We start from the raw sequence: 21,730 nt of genomic DNA on the forward strand, positions 1-21,730 counted from the left end.
CTGTTGCATGATTATATATTTTTTTCCCTAACGTTGCTTGTCAAATCACACGCGAGACAGAAAAAATAAATAAATAAACCACTATTGATTTTGCCCTGGTGACAGATTATATTTATCATTCTGTATTGCACATGTCACAGCTGCTGTCATACCGGCCTCAAATTAGGAGCTGGGCCTTAATATGCTGCCACAACCCCCCGCCCCGCCCCCCACAACCCGACATGTTAGACACATTCTCCCCCTCCCCGCCCATCTGACAAAGACAACGTTAATGGAACAATCTGGTCTCTGCAAATAGATTTGTGTTGCCTTTATCTATATATTTATTTCCAGGGGCGTATGCCTGGCTTGGGAGCACTGAGGGTGCCGCGAATTGGACTGGCATCCTTGGCCCTGGCACCTGCCCAGGACTCAAGGGTTCAAATCGCAGCTTTGCGGGGGGGGAGGGGTTGCCCCAGGAATTGTAATGCCTAGGGCGGGTTAGACCATCGGTTTTAGTTCTCATCCAAAAGCCAGCACCCATTGCAGCACTGCGCCCTCTAGCACTGCGCTGAGGCACTGGGGTCAGCACAGGCTGCAAGGGGAGAGCGCCCCACCGGGGCCCCCGCCCTGCTCCCTGCTGCACAGTCCTTGTTGCATGGCAGGGCATGTCTTTCTGCTGCAGGACGCCTGAGTCCCCAACCTGACTGAGAGGGGCATTATGGAAAGTGATTAATATCCCTGCTACAGCTGATGGATGAGCCAGGAGGGCGGGGGAGGCAGCAGCTCCCAGTGGGCCAATAGGACCTGTTCCCAGGCAGGCCAGATCCATATAGCAGCAAAGTCATTGGAATCAGTGGGAGTCCCCTCTGCAAGAGCCACAGGATGCGGGGGAGGCTTGGGCGGGGATAAAAATCACTTTACACCCATAAGTGAGATGCTCCAGGGAGCCCTGGCTGCAGGGGGAGAATCCCGGCTACTCCAGCCCCGGCCTCTCCCAGCAGGGGCTGCTTTGGGCAGCACTGTGTGTGTTAGGTCTGTCTCCTTGCGCGGTTCATTTCTGGCCCCAGTGGCGTGGGTCCATGCGGGGTGTGTGTGTGTGTCTCCCCGCCACTTGCAATGCCAGGGGTGGTGTCCGCCGCACTCCCCAGCATCTGACATGGTGTCAATTTCTGAACTGTTGTGTGAGCTGCCAGTTCACTGCTCCCCTGCCCCCCCCTCCAAAAAAAAAACCTCTTCAAGCCTGGCTCCCAGTACAGCCTCCTCACTTGGTACACAGGGGGCGCTTCACCTTTGCCACGTGTTTGGGGGGGGGGCTGAGGTGGCCGCCTGCCGCAAATCATCTGCCTGCTAAGCTGACCCTGTGGCAGCTGCCTGTAGAGCTCATCCTCTGCTCGTGGGAGAGAGGCTGCTCCCCAGATGCACTCGCAGCCTCTGCGTTGAAGCAGGAAAACAGATGCAGGTTGTTGCAGTACCAGACTACACCACTAGGGGATGCTGCAGTACCTGCCAAAAAGGTACACGGGATGCTGCAGACCCATCCTGCAACGCCAGGAGATGCTGCAGTACCTTCCAATATATACCCAGGGATGGTAGAGTACCAGCCCCCAAATGCGAGGGGACACTGTAATGCCAGCTACAAAAATACTGCAGGTCACCAGAGTATCAGTCACAAAAAAATAGGACCTGCTACAGTAGCAGTCAAAGTTACTGAGTCCCAAAGCAGAGCCAGCCTAAAAATACTAGAGGCTGATGCTACAGTATCATGTAACTATGCTATAGCGTTAGAGGCCCAGGAAAAATGCTAGGTGATCCTGCAATACCATCCAGGAATACTAATGAGTGCTTGAGTACCTGCCTAAAAATTGTGGTGCTGCTACATTAGCTGGTGCTGTTGCAAGGCCACCAGACATAGTCAGGGATGCTAGCGCAGCGCTGAAAAACATGGAGTTGTGCTAGAGAGTAACCCACAAAAATACTCAGGTACCAGCCTCTATTATTAGGGGATACTGCAGTGCTATTCAAAAATACCAGGCGGTACTAGCGTAGCAACCAAACCACTACTAGCTGAGGGACTATATCCCTCAACACTCAAGCTGCACCCGTGTCATATGACAACTATGAGGCTAGTCTAAAGTAGCAACAAAAAAATACTAGGACACACTAGCTGCAAAGACTCAGTAATGCAATAGCAGGAACTAACACTTCTAGGGGCTGCTACAGTCTAATTTGCTATACCAGGGAATGCCAACGTACCAGCCTAAAAATGGGGGGAGGGGCCTGCAGTGTCAACTAAAAATACTGAGGGAGCCCACACTTCCCCAGCTGTAAAATGAGAGTAATTCTGCCATTCTCCCTGCCTTTATCTGTGTAGCTGTTGAGCTCTTGGGAATAGTGACTGTCTCTCACTGTTTGTCTGTGTAGCACCGGGGGCCTCGCTCTCCATCAGGGGCTGTGCAGAGCCTGGTACAATGAGGTCTTTTACCAATACTATAATGGTCTCTCCCAGCAGAGGGCGCTGTGGGGAGCGGGGCAGGAGCACTGGCTGTGGGGGCAGTACCTGGCTGCTCCATTTAAGGACGTGGGGAGGTTAGGAAGGAGGGGGAGTTGTTCCCCAAATCTGGGGCAGCCGAGAAATTGAATTATGAAAGGCATTGATTGGGAATATGGATCGCAGAGACAGATAAGTGCTGTCTGGTATTAACCAGGCAGGTAAACACAAGCGACTGCCTCCCCTGTAAGCGGATTAGACACAGAAATCAGACGTGACCTTTAAACTGCACCCTGTCAATGCTCTCACCCGGCTCTGGGTAGGGAGTGGGAGCTGGTGGCTGTGAGTCAGGACTCCTGGGGTCTCTCCGTGGCCCTGGGCGGTGACGCTGCCCCCAGAAAGCCAAACAGTGCCACTTGAGACTCCTGCCTCCTTGCTCCCTGATCTCAGACCCAGACTTGTTTTACAGGGGATGGGACACTCAGTAGCATCACAGTGGAGCCAGATAGGAGTGGTGCCCTCCTTGTGGGAAAAAGCCCCATATCCCATTCCCGCTTCCCCCCCCCAGGCAGCCAGTCCCCCTACCCTGGGGCTAGATAAGAGCCAGTGTCCCCTAGAGGGGACAGGCCCCAAGACCCATTCCCTGCCCTCAGACTCCCCCAGTCCTCCCGCCTTGGGGATTGCGGCTGGCGCCCCCTACAGTGGAAAGGCTGAGTTTGTACTGGGAGTCGCTGTGGGAAGATAAATAAAACCCTCTGAACTCTCTCTAACCCACCCGCTGCCCCCCTCACTCTCTCTCCCAGGAGATGGACCAGTAGCGATGGAACGAAACAATGAAATGGAAAGAATGAGTCGGCTCAGCCCTGTAGTGAATCCACCAGGCAATTAACCAGCGGCGGCTCCCATGGCATCAGCTTGGCTGAGCCTGCCGCACCCAGGCTGGGGAAGGGCTATTATGGGGTAGCAGGGGTATTGTTATCCTTGTCCCTAGAGACGCGCACAATGGGATCCCCATTCCCTCCCCTGATTGCTTCCTGCAGCACCTGGTGGCCGGCTGGCTTGTGGAATGGCTCTGAGGCCCAAGGGGGGCAGGGTCCTGCCATGTTACCAGGATGGGGCTGAGATAGAGGACAGCTACTAGCCGGGCTCACAATTCAGTATGAATACAAATTATAAACCAATGAGCATTAATAGCGAACAATAATTCATCCTTTAGTACTGGCCCATGTCCCAGCCTCTGCCTCCTCAGCCAACCAGCCCCCACATCCTGGAGCCAGAACGGAGCTGGTGCCCCCTAGAGGGAAAGGGTCTATGTCCCATTCCCCATCCTCTTGAGCCAGCCACTCTCACAGCCCTGGGCCCTGTCCTTGAGTCACTCAATCTGGGTTTAGCACCAAACTCAAATATTATTGTAACCTTGGTAATGGCTGATAAATTTGGTCTATTTGCAGAGCCCAGAGTCCAAGAATGGGGGTGGGGGGAAGGCGGTTCATAGACACAGAACTAAAGCCCAACAAGGAAGTATGATTGCAAGACTGGATATGGGGTCCAGTGGTTAGAGGGTGGCGGGCTGGAAGTCAGGACTCCTGGGTCCTATTCCATATCTGGGTGGAGAGTGAGTCTAGTGGAAAAGACTGAGGTGGGGAATGGGAGTCAGGATGCCTAGGTTCTGCTCCTAACTCTGGGAGGAGAATAGGGTCTGGTGGTTGGGGGTAGGGCTGGAAATCAGGACTCCTGGATTCTAGCCCAGCTCTGGGAGGAGAGTAGGGTGTAGTGGGTTAGAGTGCAGGGGGGGAGGCTGGGATCTGTTACTTCATGTTCCTGGTTTGGACTCTTTTGGGATCACACTTTCCAGGTTTCTCTTCAGCCCTGTGGGCTAGGACCTGGCTTCTTTGTTGTAAGCCAAACCTGAGACTCTTCTTATCACATGACTCCAGCAGCTGGAAGCTTCACCAAATCAGCAAACATTGGCAGACTTGGCACCTTTGGGAGTCAGTTCTCAGCTCTGGGCCCCAGCTCTAGTGGGTTGGAACAGGGGAGGGGGACGCCTGGACTCCTGGGCTTCACCCCGGGGCAGGGCGGGGCGAGTGACAGTGCTTAGTGGGTGAAAGAAGCATGAGGGAATTATCAAACATTGGGAGCAGAAGCTTTAGTAAAATGGCACTTAAAGGTCAACCCAGCTTGATTTTTAAATCTTTTATTTTTGGGGGGAGGGGCAGGTCTGTGACCCTTTGTGACCCCTCCTCCCACATTAAGCATTGTTTAGTGGGTTACAATAGGGGAATCAGAACTCCTGGGTCCCATTCTCAGCTGGGGGAGGGGAGTTTAGGGGCTGGGGCGTATGTGGAGAGAGCCAGGAAGGACTCCTAGGCCCTGCTCCAGGCGGAGTGGGGAAAGCCCGGATTCCTGGGTTCCGTTACCCCTGGGCGGGGAGGTAGTGCATCTTAGGGAACCCTTCTGAGAGTGCCACTCTGTCTGCCTGGGATGCGGGAGCTGGGACTTGCTGGGCACAGGCTCTGCCAAGGGCATTGGCGGCTGCTGATGCCCTGGCACCAAGGGCCTGCTTTGCCCCGTTGGCTGTGGGGGCGCGTGGATGTGCTTGTAACCTCCGACTGAGAACTTTGGACCTGCTGATGCAACCCCTGGAGCGGCACTGCGAGGCTGAAGCGGGCCAGTGCCAGCCACTGCCGGACAGGACTGGCCCAGCCGGGCGGAGTGGGGGCCAGCAAGGTGAGGTGGAGTGGTGCCCTGTTGGCTAGTGGCTGGGGAGGCAGAAGGGGGCCTGGTGGGTAAGGGATTGGTGGGGGACTCGGGACAATGGGGTTCGGTTCCTGGCTCTGCTGCAGATGCCCTGTGTGACCTGGGGCAAGTCACATAATTGTTCTGTGTCTCAGTTTCCCTGTCAGTCAGACAGGGAGAAGAATCCTTCCTGCGTCTGGCCTGTGAGCCGATCGGGCAGGGCCTGGCTTTCGCTGTGTGTCGGTGCAGCGCCAGCACTGGGGGCAGCCCTGACCTGGGGCATGGGGGCTGTGTAGCATCTGGGGCAGCGAGGCCCCAGAGCTTGGCTGGCTGGGGGGCTGTGCGCCACCTGGCATGGTGGTGAGGAGCCTCGTCTTGGACAGGGGTCTGTGCAGTTCTTGGCACAACAGGGCACCCAAACATGGTCGGGAAGGTCTGCAAGGCACCTGGAGTGATGAGGGGTCACAGCGTGGCACAATGAGGGGGCTGGGGGGGGGTCTGCGTGATGAGAGGGCCAGGACGGGAGGAGTCTCAGCAGCACCCGGTGCAATGAGGGGGCTGCGGCGGTCTGTGCTGTGGGAGCTGTGTGTGTGTGGCACCCAGTGCGATGCGGGAGCCGGGGGTGTGTGCGTGGTGCCTGGTGCAACAAGGACCGCACACCCAGAGCTGTCTGCTGGCACCAGGCTGATACCGATGTGTTCGGGGAGAGAGAAAGGCCCCCAGGTTTTTTCTTTACATTCTGTTGCCCAATGGCGACTGAGGACGATGGATTTTGCTGTTTTGCCCTTGACCGCTGCCATGTTCCAGCAGCCTGCTGTGCTCGCAGGCCTGGGCAGGGGGCAGTGGTGGAGGATTGGCAATGCAGCGCCCGACAGGGGAGTGTGTGTGTGCGCCTGCGATAACAGCGCAGTGCTGCGGAGCCCCCTGCAGGGGGTGCTGATGGAGGCGATAGCCGGGTCCCCTCTGTGTGCCGGACAAGGCTGTTACCAGAGTGTCCCGTGAGGGTGATGGGGTGTGGGCTGGAGCCTAGGGCAGGCTCAGACTGGGGTCGGTGCTAAGGGGGGGGACTATTCCAACTCCTTCTGGGCATGCAGTATTTGAGGGGGGAAATTCAGATTCCCCTGTCCTGTGTGTCGTAACAGTGCAGGGCTGGGGGCACCCTGCAGGGGGTGCTATGCTCCTGTTTTGGAGGCAGTGCAGAGCCAAGCAATGCCCTGGGGCAGCACGTCCAGAGCCTTGGCAGACGCAGCCCTGGGGCCCACAGGTTAGGGATGAGAGCTCCATTAATATTTAACCAGCAGAGTGGGGGCCGGGGGGTGGCAGACAGACAGGCAGGGACATGAGGCATTGAAAGGTGAATAAACCAATGCCTGCCAGCCAAGTCTGCAGCCCACCAACACCTCCAGGAAAGAGACAGGAAAGATCAGAGAACCCTGGGCTGCGGGGTCTGTGCGCCAGCCAGCGGCCAGAGCTGCGTCGGCAACCACTCTCGCATGAGCAGGTGGGAGCGGTATTGGGATGCAGGGTTAGTAGGTGGTTGTGGCACAGTACAAGTAAACACTACTGCTCGCAGCAGTAGGGAGGGGTATTATGGGAGAAGGAGTAGCGTTAACAAGGCTGTTTCTGTCTAGATGGGGCAATTTACCAGCATTATTGTACTGGTCTAGTTATACTGGATTAACTCCCTGTGTGGATGCTCTCATTTGGAATAAAATGGCATGACTCCGGTTTAGCTTTAAGGCTTGTTTACGAATGCATTTGTGGCTGATGAAACTCCATAGGTGGATCTCTGTCTCCAGACCTAGAGCATCCACACCCAGAATGAATTGGGAATGGCCAATCTGCTTTAAATTCGCCACCTCCCTGACGCCAGATTAATTATCTACCCTTGAAAAAGCACAACTCTGAATTCAAGCCACTTTTATTCCAAATGAGAGTGTCCACACAGGGCCTTAATCTGGATGAACTCATCCAATTTATAGTCACCCCTTCAGTTTTTCCAGATTATTTTTCCTTGGAGACAGTGCGTTGGTGATGTTTGTAGGAAGGGGTGTTAGTAATAGGTAGCATTGTAAGGCGTATCCTAGTAGGCGGATTAGCAATCTATACTAGTAAATGGAGTAAGCAGTGGGCAGTGTTAGTAAGTGGTATTAGTAGTTAGTGGGTAGTAGTAATTGTAGTATTAGTGAGGAGCATTAGCAGGCGTAGATAGCATTAGTAAGTGATGCCTGTATAAACACCTGTCACGTCCCACCCCAGAGGCAGCTGCATCTCAGCACCGGGGGAGGGAATGCTGGATAAATGCAGGAGGCAGTGTTCGTGCTTACAGGACGTGCCACGTTCCTGGTGCCGGGCATTGGGTGGGAGAGATGCCGCGTGGAATGAAGCTGTGTGAAGAGATCCCCTCGGCCGACTGCTTGGGCTGCCTCCCACGGCCTGGCCTGGCCCAGCTCTGCCTTTCCTGGCTCTTGTGTCCTCTGGGCTGTTTTCTCCTAGTCTCGTTCATTCATTCTCCTCGTTGTTCTCCTGCATTTCCATCCGTTCGCTTGTTCGTTCTTTCTTCAGCCTTCACGTTCTGTCCATTCACTCATTCTTCAGGCTGGTTTTCTTTTTCCGCTTTCTAGCTTTCCAGCTGTCTCTGGCCGTGTTTCTAGCTATCTGTCCTCCATGTTCCTCCATGTGCTTTCATTCCAGCCCCCTCATTCCAGCTCCACTCCTCTGTCTCGCTCCCTCCTTCCCCCAAGGCTCATGATAACCACACAGCTGCTTTTCCTCTCACCCTGTAGCCCTGTGCTCCCACCATCCTCGACAGGTAGCTGGGCACCCTGGGCCCTGCGGAGGGCACTAGATGGCTCTTATCATGCATGCACTTCTCTGAATGTACCAGTCTGAGGATGAATCCCCGCCACACACACACGCTATGCCCTGGTGGGGGGTGAGGTCAGGGCAGGACCCCCTAGACATGCCGTGGCTTGGATTCCTAATGAGGTCTTGTCTGTAACCCTCTGACCCGCTTGTCACACTGGATCTGAGATCTCAGCTCTGACAAACACACGGACTTTTCTGCTTTGTCTTTTTTTTTTAAATGTTTTTTGCAATTTTATTAATTTACAGGAATCAGCTCAATTGTCTGGACTTCCCGAGTAAATCAGTCATTATTTATACAGGAATCCCTTGTCCTGTACTGAAATGAGGCCGCCTCTGGGGTGGGGCGCAGGGGCTGTTTACACAAGGATCCCTTGCCCGGCGCTAGATGCAGCCACCTCTGGGGTGGGACTCAGGGGCAGTCAATGCAGGTGTCACTTGCCCATGCTGAGATGGTGCCGCCTCTGGGGTGGGGCATAGCATCTCTTAGAATGTGTAACAATACTGCTCAGCAGTTTAAGACAGGAAGTATCTTGCATCCAATTGAAGAGCAGAGAATATTCAGAGAGTCAGACTGGCATCCCTGGCACCTGCCCAGGACTTGAGGTTTCAAACCACAGCGTTGTGGGGAGGGGGGTTGCCCCGGGAATTGTAATGCCTAGGGCGGGTTAGACCATCGTTTTTAGTTCTCATCCAAAAGCCAGCACCCATTGCAGCACTGCGCCCTCTAGCACCGCGCTGAGGCACTGGGGTCAGCACAGGCTGCAAGGGGAGAGCGCCCCACCGGGGCCCCCGCCCTGCTCCCTGCTGCACAGTCCTTGCTTGCACGGCAGGGCATGTCTTTCTCTTGCTGGATGCCTGGGTCCCCACAGTTCTCAGTGGAGAGTGGGGGAGGCGGCTGCTCAGGATTGGCCCGTAGGACGTGTTTCCAGGAGGGACAGATCCATTTAGCAGCAAAGCCATTGGAGTCAGTGGGAGCAGGAGCCACAGGATGTGGGGGGGCCTGGGAGGGGATAATAATCATTTTACACTCATAAATGAGATGCTCCAGGGAGCGTGGCTGTGGGGGGAGAATCCCAGCTACTCCAGCCCTGGCCTCTCGCAGCAGGGGGCGCTGTGGGGAGCGAGGCAGGCGCATCATTTAGGACTTGCCGTGCCCCACCCTAGGGGTGTCTGTGTCTCAGGCTGGCAGCAGCTGGGGAGGTGCTGCCTGGGGCAGTTCATACCAGTCCGAAGAGGGATTCTGCCCAGGGATCACCCTCCTCCCTCCGTCTTCTCTGTGCCTGTCTCATTCCCTCCCTCTGCCCTGGGGGAGGCTCCAAGCTGCAGCCCATGCTCTGTTGTCGAGACACCCCCCCCCCCCCGCCCTGGTTCTGCATTCACTGATTTAATTGCTTCTGCCATGCAAGGGCAGGAAAGGTCGCTCAGCCCTCCCCCCCACCCCAGCCTCCCCCAGCAGCCGAGTGTGCTCCAGGGCTGCTAAGCAACCAGTGGCTGCTCCATGCCCAGCCTAAGGGGGGGGGGCTGGCACCACAAGGCAGCCCTCCTCTGCCATGCTGGGGGGCTGTAGTGGGGCACAGGAGGCAGCAGCACAGTGCCCCGGACTACCTCCTTGCTGGGGAGGATGCAGTGGGGCCTGGAGGGAGTGAGGCGGTGGCACAGCACACCCTGGGGGCTGCAATGGGGCCTGTGGGGGAGCAGCATGGCACCCCCATCCCATTGCTGGGGGGCTGCAACAGGGCCTGGGGGGGAGCAGCCTTCCTGCTCTGAGCCATCAGAGCTAATTGCACAGTGAGCTGGTCCTGGGCACGCAGCCCTTGGCACTGCTGCGGATGGGCTACTGGGCATGAGTCAGTCTGGTGCGTAACTGGTTCTCTGGGTGCTCGTCTCACATCCTGCAGATGGGGGGTGGCTTGGGGGGCAGACAAGCCCCTAGCAGCTTGGGCACTGACCATCAGCTGCACAATATCTGCATGCAAGGATTGGTCTGTGTGTGCCCCTCCCGGGACTGCTCACTCCTGACCCGCAGCCCCTTGCTATCCCAGCCCTGGGCTCCCCCTCCAGTTCTGCTAGTGCCCCCCTCAATCCTGACCACAGTCCCCTGCTAGCCCAGCCCTGCCCCCTCTCCCCCCCCCGCATTGCTGGTGCCCCCCAGTCCTGACCCGCAGCCCCCTGCTAGCCCAGCCCTGGGCTCCCCCCTCTTCCCTCCCCCCACAGCATTGCTGGTGCCCTTCACTCCTGACCTGCAGTCCCCTGCTACCCAGCCCTGGTCTCCTACTCAGCAGACAGTCTGTTGTTGTGTGTGATGGTTTTGCAAAGAAGCTGGCTGGGGGCAAAGGGAGGGCATTGGCTTGGGGCTGCCCATGCTCTGCTCCTGCTCTCTGATTCATTGGATTCCAGGGTGAAGGTTACCCCAGGGCTCCCCACAGAGCCCCTTTTCCCAGCAGATCTGAGAGCTAGTCTAGAAGGTGTCCCAGGACAAATGACCCCCATCCACCCTCAGCCATTAGCTGCAGCGGGCTCCTGACCCCCTAGGCCGATGCTTCTTCTGTGGGGATGGGGGTGGGGTGACTCCATTCCCAGCCCTTCGGGGCCAGCCTGGCAGCTGGCACGACCCCCCATCATTCGGGCTAGGCGAGGGGTGAACGGACCCCAGGGAGAGGTCCCTGTGGGCGGGGGGATGGGTCAGTGTTGGGGGAAGGGGGTGCGGGAGGTGGAGGGCTGGGGAGGGGGTGGCTGTGTTCGAGTGATGGGGTTGAGGAGTGGGGAGGCTCTGTGGGAGTTTGGGGATGTGAGGGGGTTGTGTGGGGGGCAGGGAGGCTGGAGGGACCTGTGGCACCTGCTGACCTGGCACTGTCACCCCTCCCCCCACGCTGAACACATTGCACTGTATGAGAGGAATAAAGCCTAGAAGCTAACAGAGCATATGGGGTTGGATTGGAGCCGGCTCTGGCTCGTGTTTCGTTCCCTGCCCCCCGACCCAGCCGGACCCCCGCCCTGGTGCCGGATCAGAGCCGGCGCCCCCTAGAGGGGAAAGGCCCCATCAGTGTCCCATTCCCCGCCCACGCCCCCTGCTCTTCTGTTCTATCCCTGGCCCACAGGCCTTTGGTTGGGGGGTGGCTCGGCTGGGCCCAGGTGCTTGTGGTCTTGGGTTGTTATCGGCAAGTGAGGGATGGGATGGGCTCACTCTGACCTTCCTAGGTCACGCTAGGGGCTCCTCTTAGCCCTGCAGTCAGCACTTTCCTCCCCACCACACACCCCCACCGGCCCTGTGCTGCCCCTCAGTCCTGGCCCCAGGACATGCTCCACACAGAGCTGTGGGGAGCAGGGCAGGAGCTGGCTGGGGGGGAGCTCCTGGCTATTCCCGGCCTTGTCCAGTAGGGGGCACTGTGAGGAGCGGGGCAGGTGGTGAAGCAGCGAGTGCAGCAGGGGAGATGATGGCAGGGAGCGTTTGAAGTCTCCCAAGGCAGTGGCCAGTCCTCGGGGCCCAGCTGTGGGTTTGTTGCCCATAGGGCTAGTGTCACGGACTCACAGATCGTGCCCACTCTTGGCCCCGTGCGGTCCGTGGGGGGTGCCCCTTTCAGTGAGACAGCCCTTCTCGGGGGTCCACTCTCTCTCGGGGTCAGGCCCCTCCACCTCCTGGAGCCACACCTCTCTGAGTCTGTCTCTCGCCGTGGGCCCCCTCAGGGAGTCCACTCGCTTTGGACCCCCGGGGCCTCCCCCCCCCCCGAAGGGGATGATGCAACCCTGTTCTCTAGACCGGAGTGACTCTCAGCCAGCGTAACACAGGAGGGTTCATTGAGCGACTGAACACAGCACAGGAAACCCTCTGACCCTCAGGCCTGGCCTCCCTCAGCACAGCACATCCCAGTCTCCCCTGCATCCAGGTGGGCTCTGCCTGCTCCCCCTCTCCAGCCCAGAGCCCCCCTGCTTCCCAGCTGTGCATCTGAGATCACCAGCCCCAGGCCCTGCCTCTGTCCATTGTCTTCTTTCCAGGTAAATAGGGTCGTCTGGGCCTCCTCTCCTCTCTGCCCCCCTCTGGCTGGAACCGGCTGGTCAGGTCACTGGGGTCCTCTCTTCGCAGCCCATTGTCCTCCCACTGGCCAGAACTGGCTGCGACTCCTGAGCTGGGTCTCCGGTGAGGTTCGCCAGGTCACCAGTCGCTGGGGTGTCCCTCCTCCAGGCCATTGACTGGGGCCCCAAGTTCCCTCTCCGGTCCTCTGCAACAACAAACTCCCTCTCCCCTCACCTCGTTAAACCAGTAACACCCAGGGGCACTGAGTCCCACCCCCTCTGCATGCAACCCACTGGAAAACCACGAAAAGATAAGAAAATCCCCCACTTCGTCACAGCTAGCGATGGAGTCCCCACTTGGAATCCATCTCCGCAGTGGCTGCTCCTTTAATTTGAAGTGTGGCTTAAAAGGAATTGCAATAGAGGCGCGAGTAGGGGTGGGTCTCTTGGGGGCTGGGGAATCACCTTCTCTCTCCCCCCCCAGCCTTTGCTTCAAACCAGAGCGCCTGGGCAGGTAACCCTGAGCTTGCAGCCGGCTACAGTTGTCCCCGCCGGGCAGCGTGCGGCATGGGTCCACAGTCAGTGTGAGCTCTCCCACTTTTAGATCTGGGCGGTTCCCTGGTTCAGTCCCGGTGCCTGGGCCAAGAGGCTGGCCAAGGCATGTGCAGCGGGGATAGGAGACCTACAGGAAGGCATGTGTGGGGCTCAGTGAGGGGTGCTTCCCCTTTGCAGTCAGTGCTGGCCCCAGTGTGGTGCTAGCGGAGTTGGGGTGTCAGTAGGGGGCGCTCTCCTTCACAGTCAGTGCTGGCCCCAGTGCTGCGGGGAGCTGGGGAGTCAGTAGGGGGTGTTTTCCTCTCACAGTCAGTCCCAGGGGGCGCTGTGGTGCAGGGAGTGGGCTGGGGGCTCAGTAGGGGCACTCTCCCCTCATGTCCATGCCCCAGTGTGGTGCTAAGGAGGCTGTGCAGCTGGGGGCTCACATGAGACATAAAGCCAACTGTTATAACCACTAGCTCTCCACCCCTCCCAGCCTTGGGATAGAACCCAGGGGTCCTGACTTCCAGACCCTCCCGAGACTCCCCTCCCCACCCCACCCCTTGTGGAGCTGGGAACCCAGGAGTCCTGACTCCCAGCCCTGCTCTAATTGCAAGACCCACTCCCCTTCCATGTTACAGACATGCAAGAAGCCAGCGAGAGCTAGGAGCCAGGACTCCTGGGTACTCTCCTTGGCTCTGGGAGGGGCATGGGGTCCAGTGGGTTAGAGAAGGGGGAGAGGGGAGTCAGGACTCCTGGGTTCTATCCCAGATCTCGGAGGGTGTCCAGGGGTCCCTAAGGGGGAGCATGCAGCTCTCTCTGTGTGTGGAGCAGGGCAGAGATTTATCTGACTGTACAGATCCTTTGGGGGCTTCCATTATGGCCCCTGAATGGGCTGTGACCCTGCCCCCCCATGCTCCCCACCCTGCCTGCAGTGGGTGAGCGATGGTGTCAGCTCCTGGCCAGGTTCCCGGCCATCAGTAGCACATTAGTGCTGCCTGCCACTGTAATGCAAATGACAAGCAGGGGGGTCCATCTGTCTGGGCTGACGGCGGGGTGCAGAAGGGGGCTAAGCGGAGCAGTGTGGTCAAAGCAAGCTCAGTCTGAGGGCTGCTGGAGAAGTAGCTGAGGGGTGGGAGAGTGGAACTAGGGGTGTTGTGCTGCAGGGTGGGGTGGGGGGGGGCTCAGCAGGGGGCCCTGTGCTGCAGGGAGCAGGGAGGGATCAGTAGGGGGTGCTGTATGCAGAGAGTGGGGACAGGGTCAGTAGGGGGCGCTGTGCTGCAGGGCGCGGGGAGGGGGTTGGTGGAGGGCACTGTGCTGCAGGGAGGGGGGAGGGGCTAAGCAGGGGGCGCTGTGGTGCAGGGAGCGGGCTGGGGGCTCAGTAGGGGCACTCTCCCCTCACGTCCAGGCCAGCCCCACTGTAACAGCACTTTATGTTACTTGGTACATTCTCAAAGGTCTGCAGCAGCATCTCACCTGTCATTGACTGTATCTGTTTGTGCCCTTAAATCCCGTTCCCTCCCGGGGCCCCGGGCTGGTTGATGAGCAGAATGAAAGGAAAGTGTGGTAATTTACTGCCTCTCAGGACACCTGGGTTCTATTCCTGGTTCTGCCATTGACCTTGGGCAAGGCCCTCCCCTCTGGACGGGCCATCCAGCCCAATATCTCTCCCACCCCCTCCCTGTCCCACCTCAGACCAATGGGCCCATTTAGCACAAGTCCCTTCCTCCACTGGTGCCTCAGTTTCCCTTCCCACCCTCTGTTCATTCAACTGTAAGCTTGTTGGGGCAGGGACGGTCACCAATCTGACCTCCCACAGAACCCAGGAGTCCTGACTCCCAGCCACCCCCTTCTGTAACCCCTTGACCCCACTCCCCTTCCCACTTGAGAGGGATGCAGGAAATCTAGATCCCTGTCCCCTAGAGTTTGCAAATGTATCACCCCCATTTTATCATGTGTGTGTTTGGGGGGGAATTGTTCAAGTGGTGGACAGATGCAGCATTGCAAAACTGGGGTCCTGGCTCCCACCCACTAGGCTAGGCTGCCCCAGCATTGCAAGAATGGAGTCCTGGATCCCAGCTCCGTACTCCACCCACTAGGCCAGGCTGCCCCGGCATTGCAATAATGGAGTCCTGGCTCCCAGCCCCACGCTCCACCCACTAGGCAAGGCTGCCCCAGCATTGCAACACCGGGATTTTGGCTCCCAGCCCCATACTCCACCCACTAGGCCAGGCTGCCCCAGCATTTCAATAATGGAGTCCTGGGTCCAGGCTCTGTACTCCACCCACTAGGCCAGGCTGCCTAGCTCTTCATGGCTCGGTCCCTATCCTGGTGCATGGCAGCGGTGGGAGAAATCTGGCTCCCGGGGTGTACTGGGGTGGGTTCCCCAGCCTGGGGCTGTATTTGCTCTGTGCATGCCCCCCACAGTGCCAAACTGCCTGCACAACCCCCCCGCCCCTGCTGGGGAGGGAGGGGCGGCGGGGCGGCGCTGTAGCTGTGGTGCTGATGCTGCCACTCATATTTGCAGGCGGATTGCGGGAGCAGCATCCAGCAGCATCTCTTGTTGCAAGGGAGCCAGGCAGGGAGGGGGGGGCAGAGAGAAGAGGAGGAGGAGGAGGGTCCACCACCTTTCTATTGTCTCCTGCCTTCCTCTGCAGCAGCTGGACGTACGAGGCCCCCCCCGGAGCAGGTACCGGGATGCTGCGCCCATCGCTGCCCTTGGGGGTGGGGGGCGATGGGAGGGGGTGGGGGTGGGGTACCGCTGCATCCATTTGCACTAGCCTCCCCCCCCCCTCACCCTTTGCAGCCGTGGCAACCGTGGGGGTTTCCATAGCATTGCAAAGCAGCAAGGTGGTGGGGATGGGTTGTGGGGGGCATCACTACAAGGGGATGGGGTGTGGTGGAGCTACAGCCGATCCATGCACATTTCAGGGGTGGGGAGCACCCCCTTCTCACCCCGACATCTATTTTAAGAATCTATGTGTGGGGGCTGGGGGTTGCATCACTGCTGACACAGAGCCGGCAGAGGTGGCATTGGGGTGTGTGGATGGGGGGGGGCAGCAGGGGAGTCATTGCTGCATTGGGGTGGGGGTGAGGGGATATCGGGGGGGGTGTAACGAGGCGAGCTGAGGACATTTTAGCTTTTGCTGCGCTCTCCAATGGGGGTGGGGACCTGGCAAAATATTTTTTCCCTGGGGCTGTCTTTTATATATTTATTTTACACGGTGTGTGTGTGTGTGTGTAGCGCGCGTGTGAACCTTATCTATAAGGTTGAGGTTATCTCTCTGAAGCAAGCAACTGGCATTTGGAGTTGATATCTTTGCATTAGGAGGAACGCCGGCGGATAGATCATCTGAAATGCTGAGTTAAAAAAATACATCTTGCCCAGACGGAGGCAGGGAAGAAAGCAGTGTGAATATTAGCCGTATGTTGGTATTATTCTTTAATTCCAGCATGGTTTGAAGAACAGCACTACTGCTGCGATTAGACTAGGCTTAACATATTCGTAAATAGCGATATTCTGCTTCCAGATGGGTCTGGCTGAAGATTGGTGGTTGTTATTAAGGCTTCACGTTATTATTTAATATTAATGGGATGGTTTCATTTGGATTGGAGCAGATCGGGGCATCCATGAATTGTGCCTCTTGTGTGTGTTTTGTAGTGTTGTTTCTCACACACATACACAACACCCCAAAGCTTATGAAATTACACTGGGGGGGGGGCTGGCGGGGGGAGATGAAAGCACAATCTGACAAAATGTTGCTGGTATTGGCTCAAAGCTCTGAACCTCTCTTTCCGGAGTTAACTGTAGCGTCTGTATCTTGAAATATTTTGACGTGGGATGGGAGCATTTCTCTTAGCAAAGTGGGGGTGGGAGGCTGTGTTGTGCCCTTTAAGGGGAGTTTGTCTGGAGAACATTATTAATTATATTGGAAATGAGCGGAGGGTTCCCAGCAGAAATGAAAGGCATCCTTGGAAACAAGTGGTGGTGTGTGAAGCCCTGTATAAAATAGGATTTAAAAGAAAATTAACCCCCCCACCATAGAAATAGGAGTCAGTTGCGGAGCTCCTGGCTTGCGTTTCACAGTAGGGGCTGTTTGTTAGCGCAGGCTGGCTGTTAGATATCTCTGCTGGCATGTTGCAAACATTTTTATTATTAATTTTGTGCGTTAGATTACTCCAGCCCAGTACCTTATCGCTTTTCCAACCCTCTGTCAGACACTATCGCAGCATCAGGGGCAACGTACCGCTGCCTTTGGAAGAGGGAGGAATTTTTCCTAGATAAATCAAACAATAGCATCTTCGTTTCCATGATTTTGTATGTGGCTGGCGCCCAAGGGCCTTTCTCCCACCAAATTAAATGAATGTCTGATTTCTACCCTGAGAATAAGCCCCCACCAGACAAGAGCACCCTGTGTGTGTGTGTGTGTGGGGGGGGGGTATCTACTCAATTCAACTACTCTAATGAATTTTATTAGGAAACCAACGGCAAATCTCCCAGTGCGAATGGCCCAGTTCTGTTGTGTCTGCTCAGCCCAGAACTGGACTGTCAGGGCGAGAGGGAATGATGAATATGGTTCTGAGGGAAATGCGTCTGTGTCTATCCATCTCATGTAGCCATGTATTTACATCCCACACTTATTATGTCTCAGGTGTTTGGCTTTGATTTACAGACACCTGCCACGGTCTTTCACCCCAGGGAATGGACTCCAGGATCGGATACAAATATGCAGCGAGTCTATTTTATAGCTGTCTTTTAATTCTGGCCTCAGCCACATGCCCAGCACTCGCTCTTTGGGGGTGGAGGGGAATCCAAGCAGATTTTTAGCGTGGCCCTTTGCCCACGTGAGCAGTTCTCTCTGTCTGGATGCAGAAGCCAGGTGTTGCAGCGGGGTTGTAGTTCAGTAGGTTTGTCCGACCCCCTGCAGCACCCAGGCCCTCTCTCCAGCATGTCCACTCGCTTGGGGGCTAGCTCTGTCCTGCCAAATGATTTTTGGAGACAGGGTGCTGGAAATATTCATATGAAATCAAGTTGGGTGGATTCAGACCCACAGCCTCACCCCTTCTTGCCCCACTGGGGTTGAACTGAGGCTCAGCAACCATGCAAAGTACAGGAGGGATGGAACCTGAGCCAGATGGGGCTTCCCCACACACCCTGTCCCTCTGGTGGTGTTTTACACCCCAAATGCAGCCTGGCCTAGAGGCTAGATCCCTGCTGTGGCACTCGGGATGCTGAGTACTGAGTACTGCCATGGGCCTGCTGGGTTACCTGGGGCAAGTCACTGCTTTCCCTGTGCCTCAGTTTCCCCTGAGGTGACACAGGCCTGCTTTGGAGAGCACTTGGAGATCGCTGGATGCAAAGAGCTGGGGGCTCTCAGCCTGGTGCCTATGGAGCCAAAGATTGGGTGGGCCAAGTGGGGTGGTTTCAATGTCGCATGGGGCATATCGGCACTGCTTAAAACTGGATGAAGCCGGCTGCTGCTGGTCTCGAACCAATGCAATCCGGCCCCCCAACATCGCTTTCTCAGGGCCTACGGGAGGTTTCCAGCCTGGATACATAGTCTGAAAGGCCAGAAGGGACTGTTAGATCTTCTCGTCTGCCCTGCTGCGCAACAGGCCAGAGAACCTCACCCCTGCACTGAGCTCAAGCCCTTGTGTTTATCGAAAGCTGTGGTATCAGCCTTTCCAGACGACTGTCCCCCTTGCAGGAGTCTGCTTTGTCTCACGTATCAGCTTCACCTCACCTAAAAACGACTTGCTTACCAAATCAGACATAAAAATACAGAAGTGTCATAGCTCACTGTTACTGAGAAACTGCTTCCTTTTGCATTTTGTCTGTATGAAATTTTAGTTTGTTCTGACTTCGCTAGTGCTTTTTGTGTAGCCTGTTGTAAAACTAGGCAGATATCTAGATGAGTTGATGTACCCCCTGGAAGACCTCAGTGTACCCCCAAGGGTACACGGACCCCTGGTTGAGAACCACTGGTCTAAAGCATCTTCCAGAATGGCAGCCATCTGGCCTGGAGATGAGAACCTACCCCTGCCCTCGGGGGTTTGTTCCAGCAGTTAATCCCCCTCCCTGTTAAAAACTGGAGTCTTGTTTTTAATTAGAATGTGTCTGACTTTCCGCTTCCAGCCATTCTTGTGTTGCCTTCTTCGGCGTTAGCGCCTTTACTTCAGCGTAGCCTAAGCCCATTCCCGACTGGCCTAAATGAAACCGAACTCCGCCTGGACGTCCAGGTGAGAACTGGTGTGCGATTGGGCCCAGACACAGCGCCTGTGAGACAGAGAAGAGAACCTACTGAAAGGTTGATTTCCTCTCCCTCCCTCTCGCGGTGAATAGTTGAGAAGGGTTCTCCTTGGAATATTTCACTCGAGGAGTTTTATCACTTCAGATAAAACAGCCCCACAAAAGCCCTGGAGAGCATTCTCCTTCTGTTGCTTTTCCTTATCGTCTCGCTACAACGTTCCACCCAGGAGTTCAACTTTCTTTAATTCGCTCCAAATTCTGGCGTGTGTGCCTGCATGTTTATAAACCTGCTTGCTTGGCTATTGCTTTTTCCCCTTTCAAATTTCCTTCTGCTGCCCCTTTCCTCCAATTATAAAACAAAAGCCGGGGCTGTGACTAATTGATACATTTGAATGTTGCCATAGAAGGGAAGAAAACCCCTCCTTCCCCCACGTCTTGTGCAATCTCTCTCCTTGTAGTTAAGGGGTTTGTAATTTCTTTATAATTTTCCTTTCTTTAAAGTGGTGGCCCAGATAAATGTGACGGATAATTTCTTTCCTTGCAGCCAAAAGAAGGAGCAAATAAATAAATCCCACAGACCCTTTCTGGCCTTAATTCAATAGCTTGCCCCCCCCCCCCCAAAGCACCAGGTTTAATTTACAGTAGTTTGTGCAAGCATGGATTTGCACCTGATTTTGCAAACTGGCTTAAAAAGTGATCCTTTATTTGTAAAAACCCCCAAATCTTCCCAGTTGTACGCAGCCTTGTAATCCAGCATGATTGCTTTCCTGTGTGCAAGGTTTACTGCCAAAAAAACCTGGTATTTATATGAGAGTGGCATGCAGATGCTTTGACCAAGATTGGGGCCCTGTCATGCCAGGCGCTGCACAGACCCACAGTGAGAGACTGTCCCTGTCCCTAGGAGCTCACAGTCTATTTAGACAAAGAGCGGGAAGGGAAACAGAGGCATGGAGTTGGACTTACCCAATGTCGGTGGCAGAGCCGGGAATAGAACCCAGGAGTCCTGACTCCCAGCCTCCCCTGCTCTAACCCATCAGACTCCAATCCCCTCCGAGAACCAGGGCTTGAACCCCATCTTTGGAGTCTCCTCAGACCACTGACTTCAGGGGGCTCTGCAGAGCTGGGTCTGGAGTTAATTTAATGATTGCTAGTGGCATCAGCTGGCTGATGCCCCAGTGAGTGCCTGGCTCTGCCCTCATCCCCTGCGAAGGAGAGGAACCCAGCTGCTTTGATTCCCCAAGACCTTGGCAGAGTCACTTAAGGACCAATTTAGAGCTGTGCGACCATTTTTGCCCATGTGCATGGCACTGGCAGAGTGTGGAGCCTGTCTGCTCCCATCCTGGTGGCTGAGGGGGCAGTAGGCATTGTGGGCAGGGCTGGGCGAATTGTCCTAGGGTCCATCCTGTGGCTGCACCAATGGGAGAGTGGGGCTTGGGTGTCTTGTGCCCTGGCTGTTCCAGATGGCATGGGGGACTGTTGCAGGGCAGGCAGGCTGGATTGATGGGTGATTGGGGGGAGCTGCATGGGAGGTGCATGGGCTGCACCCTCAGCTCTGCACCTTGTGACAGGGGTGCGGAGGACAACATGTGGGTAGAACCTGGTCCACCACCCAGTGTGGGAAGGGAGAATTGGTAACTGGAAGGGTATGAGGGAGATTTTGTTGCTGGGTTTATCTGGCACTGGTGGAGCAATGCCGTGAGGAGGAAGGGCACTGCAGGGGGTGGGGTGGCACTGGAATGGCAGCTGACACTGGAAGGATACTGCAAAGGGCATCATAGCACTGGAATGGCAACTGGCACTGGAATGGCACTGCAAGAAGCCACCTATTTCACTAGTGGGGAGATTCATGGGGCTTTGGAACTGCCCCATCTGGAGAGTATAATCTCCCTGGGATCTCTACTCTTACTGGAATATCACTGCAGTGAAGATGCTACATCTGAATGGGGGGTGCATGGAGCACTGGAAAGGCATTGCAGTGTGTGTGTGTGTGTGTGTGTGTGTGTGTGTATAATCCCGCATCATTGCAGTGGAATGGAGCTGCAGCGTGTGTGGGATTATAATCCCCTGGCATTGCAGTGGGCACTGGAATGGGGCTGCAGTGTGTGTGGGATTATAATCCTCCTGAAGCATGGGAATTTTGTGTCACCTGAAGAGATAGGCCTGTCGGGAGGGGGCAGACTGAATGCTGGGGGGGGGGGGGGGGGAGGGAGCGCAGTAGGGCAGAACAAAGGGGAAGGGGACTAGCAGAGACCCCAGGAGTGGGTGAATACAAAGGATCACAGAGTATCTCCCTCCTCTGTCTGTCAGGGCTGGGTGTGGAGAAGCCAACATGGCCCCCTCGGATTCGCCTTGCCCAGCTAATGGGGGTGCAAATGCAGTGGCTCCTGTGCAGACTTGGGGTTAAAAGCTGCTGGTTAACATGGGTTTATATCCCATCTTTGATCCTGGTGGGGCGGGTCCTTGGAGCTGTGATCCAAGGGGGTCAGAGGTCAGGGTTTATTTTAAGGAATTCCCCCAAAAGCAACTTTTTAAGTCATAGTCTGACCTCTGTAGAACCCAGGAGTCCTGGCTCCCAGCCCTCTACCTCTAACCCACTACCCTTCCCGAGTTGGGGATAGAACCCAAGCATCCTGACTCCTAGCTCTCTCTGTTCTAACCCACTAGACCCCACTAGATCCCTCCCTGGAAGGTTTGGTGTAAAGGCATTCCCCACCCCCACACACATCCTAGTGCTCAGTCGTGCACCAGGGGGCTGCTCTGGCAAAGTAATGTTATCCTTCCTGGTAAGTGTTAGGGGTCAGGGCCTTAGACTGTGACCCCTTGGGGGCAGTGCATGTCTCTTTACTTCCTATAATATCTGT

This window comes from Emys orbicularis, chromosome 7 (assembly GCF_028017835.1).
Source record: "Emys orbicularis isolate rEmyOrb1 chromosome 7, rEmyOrb1.hap1, whole genome shotgun sequence".
Lineage (NCBI taxonomy): Eukaryota > Metazoa > Chordata > Testudines > Emydidae > Emys > Emys orbicularis.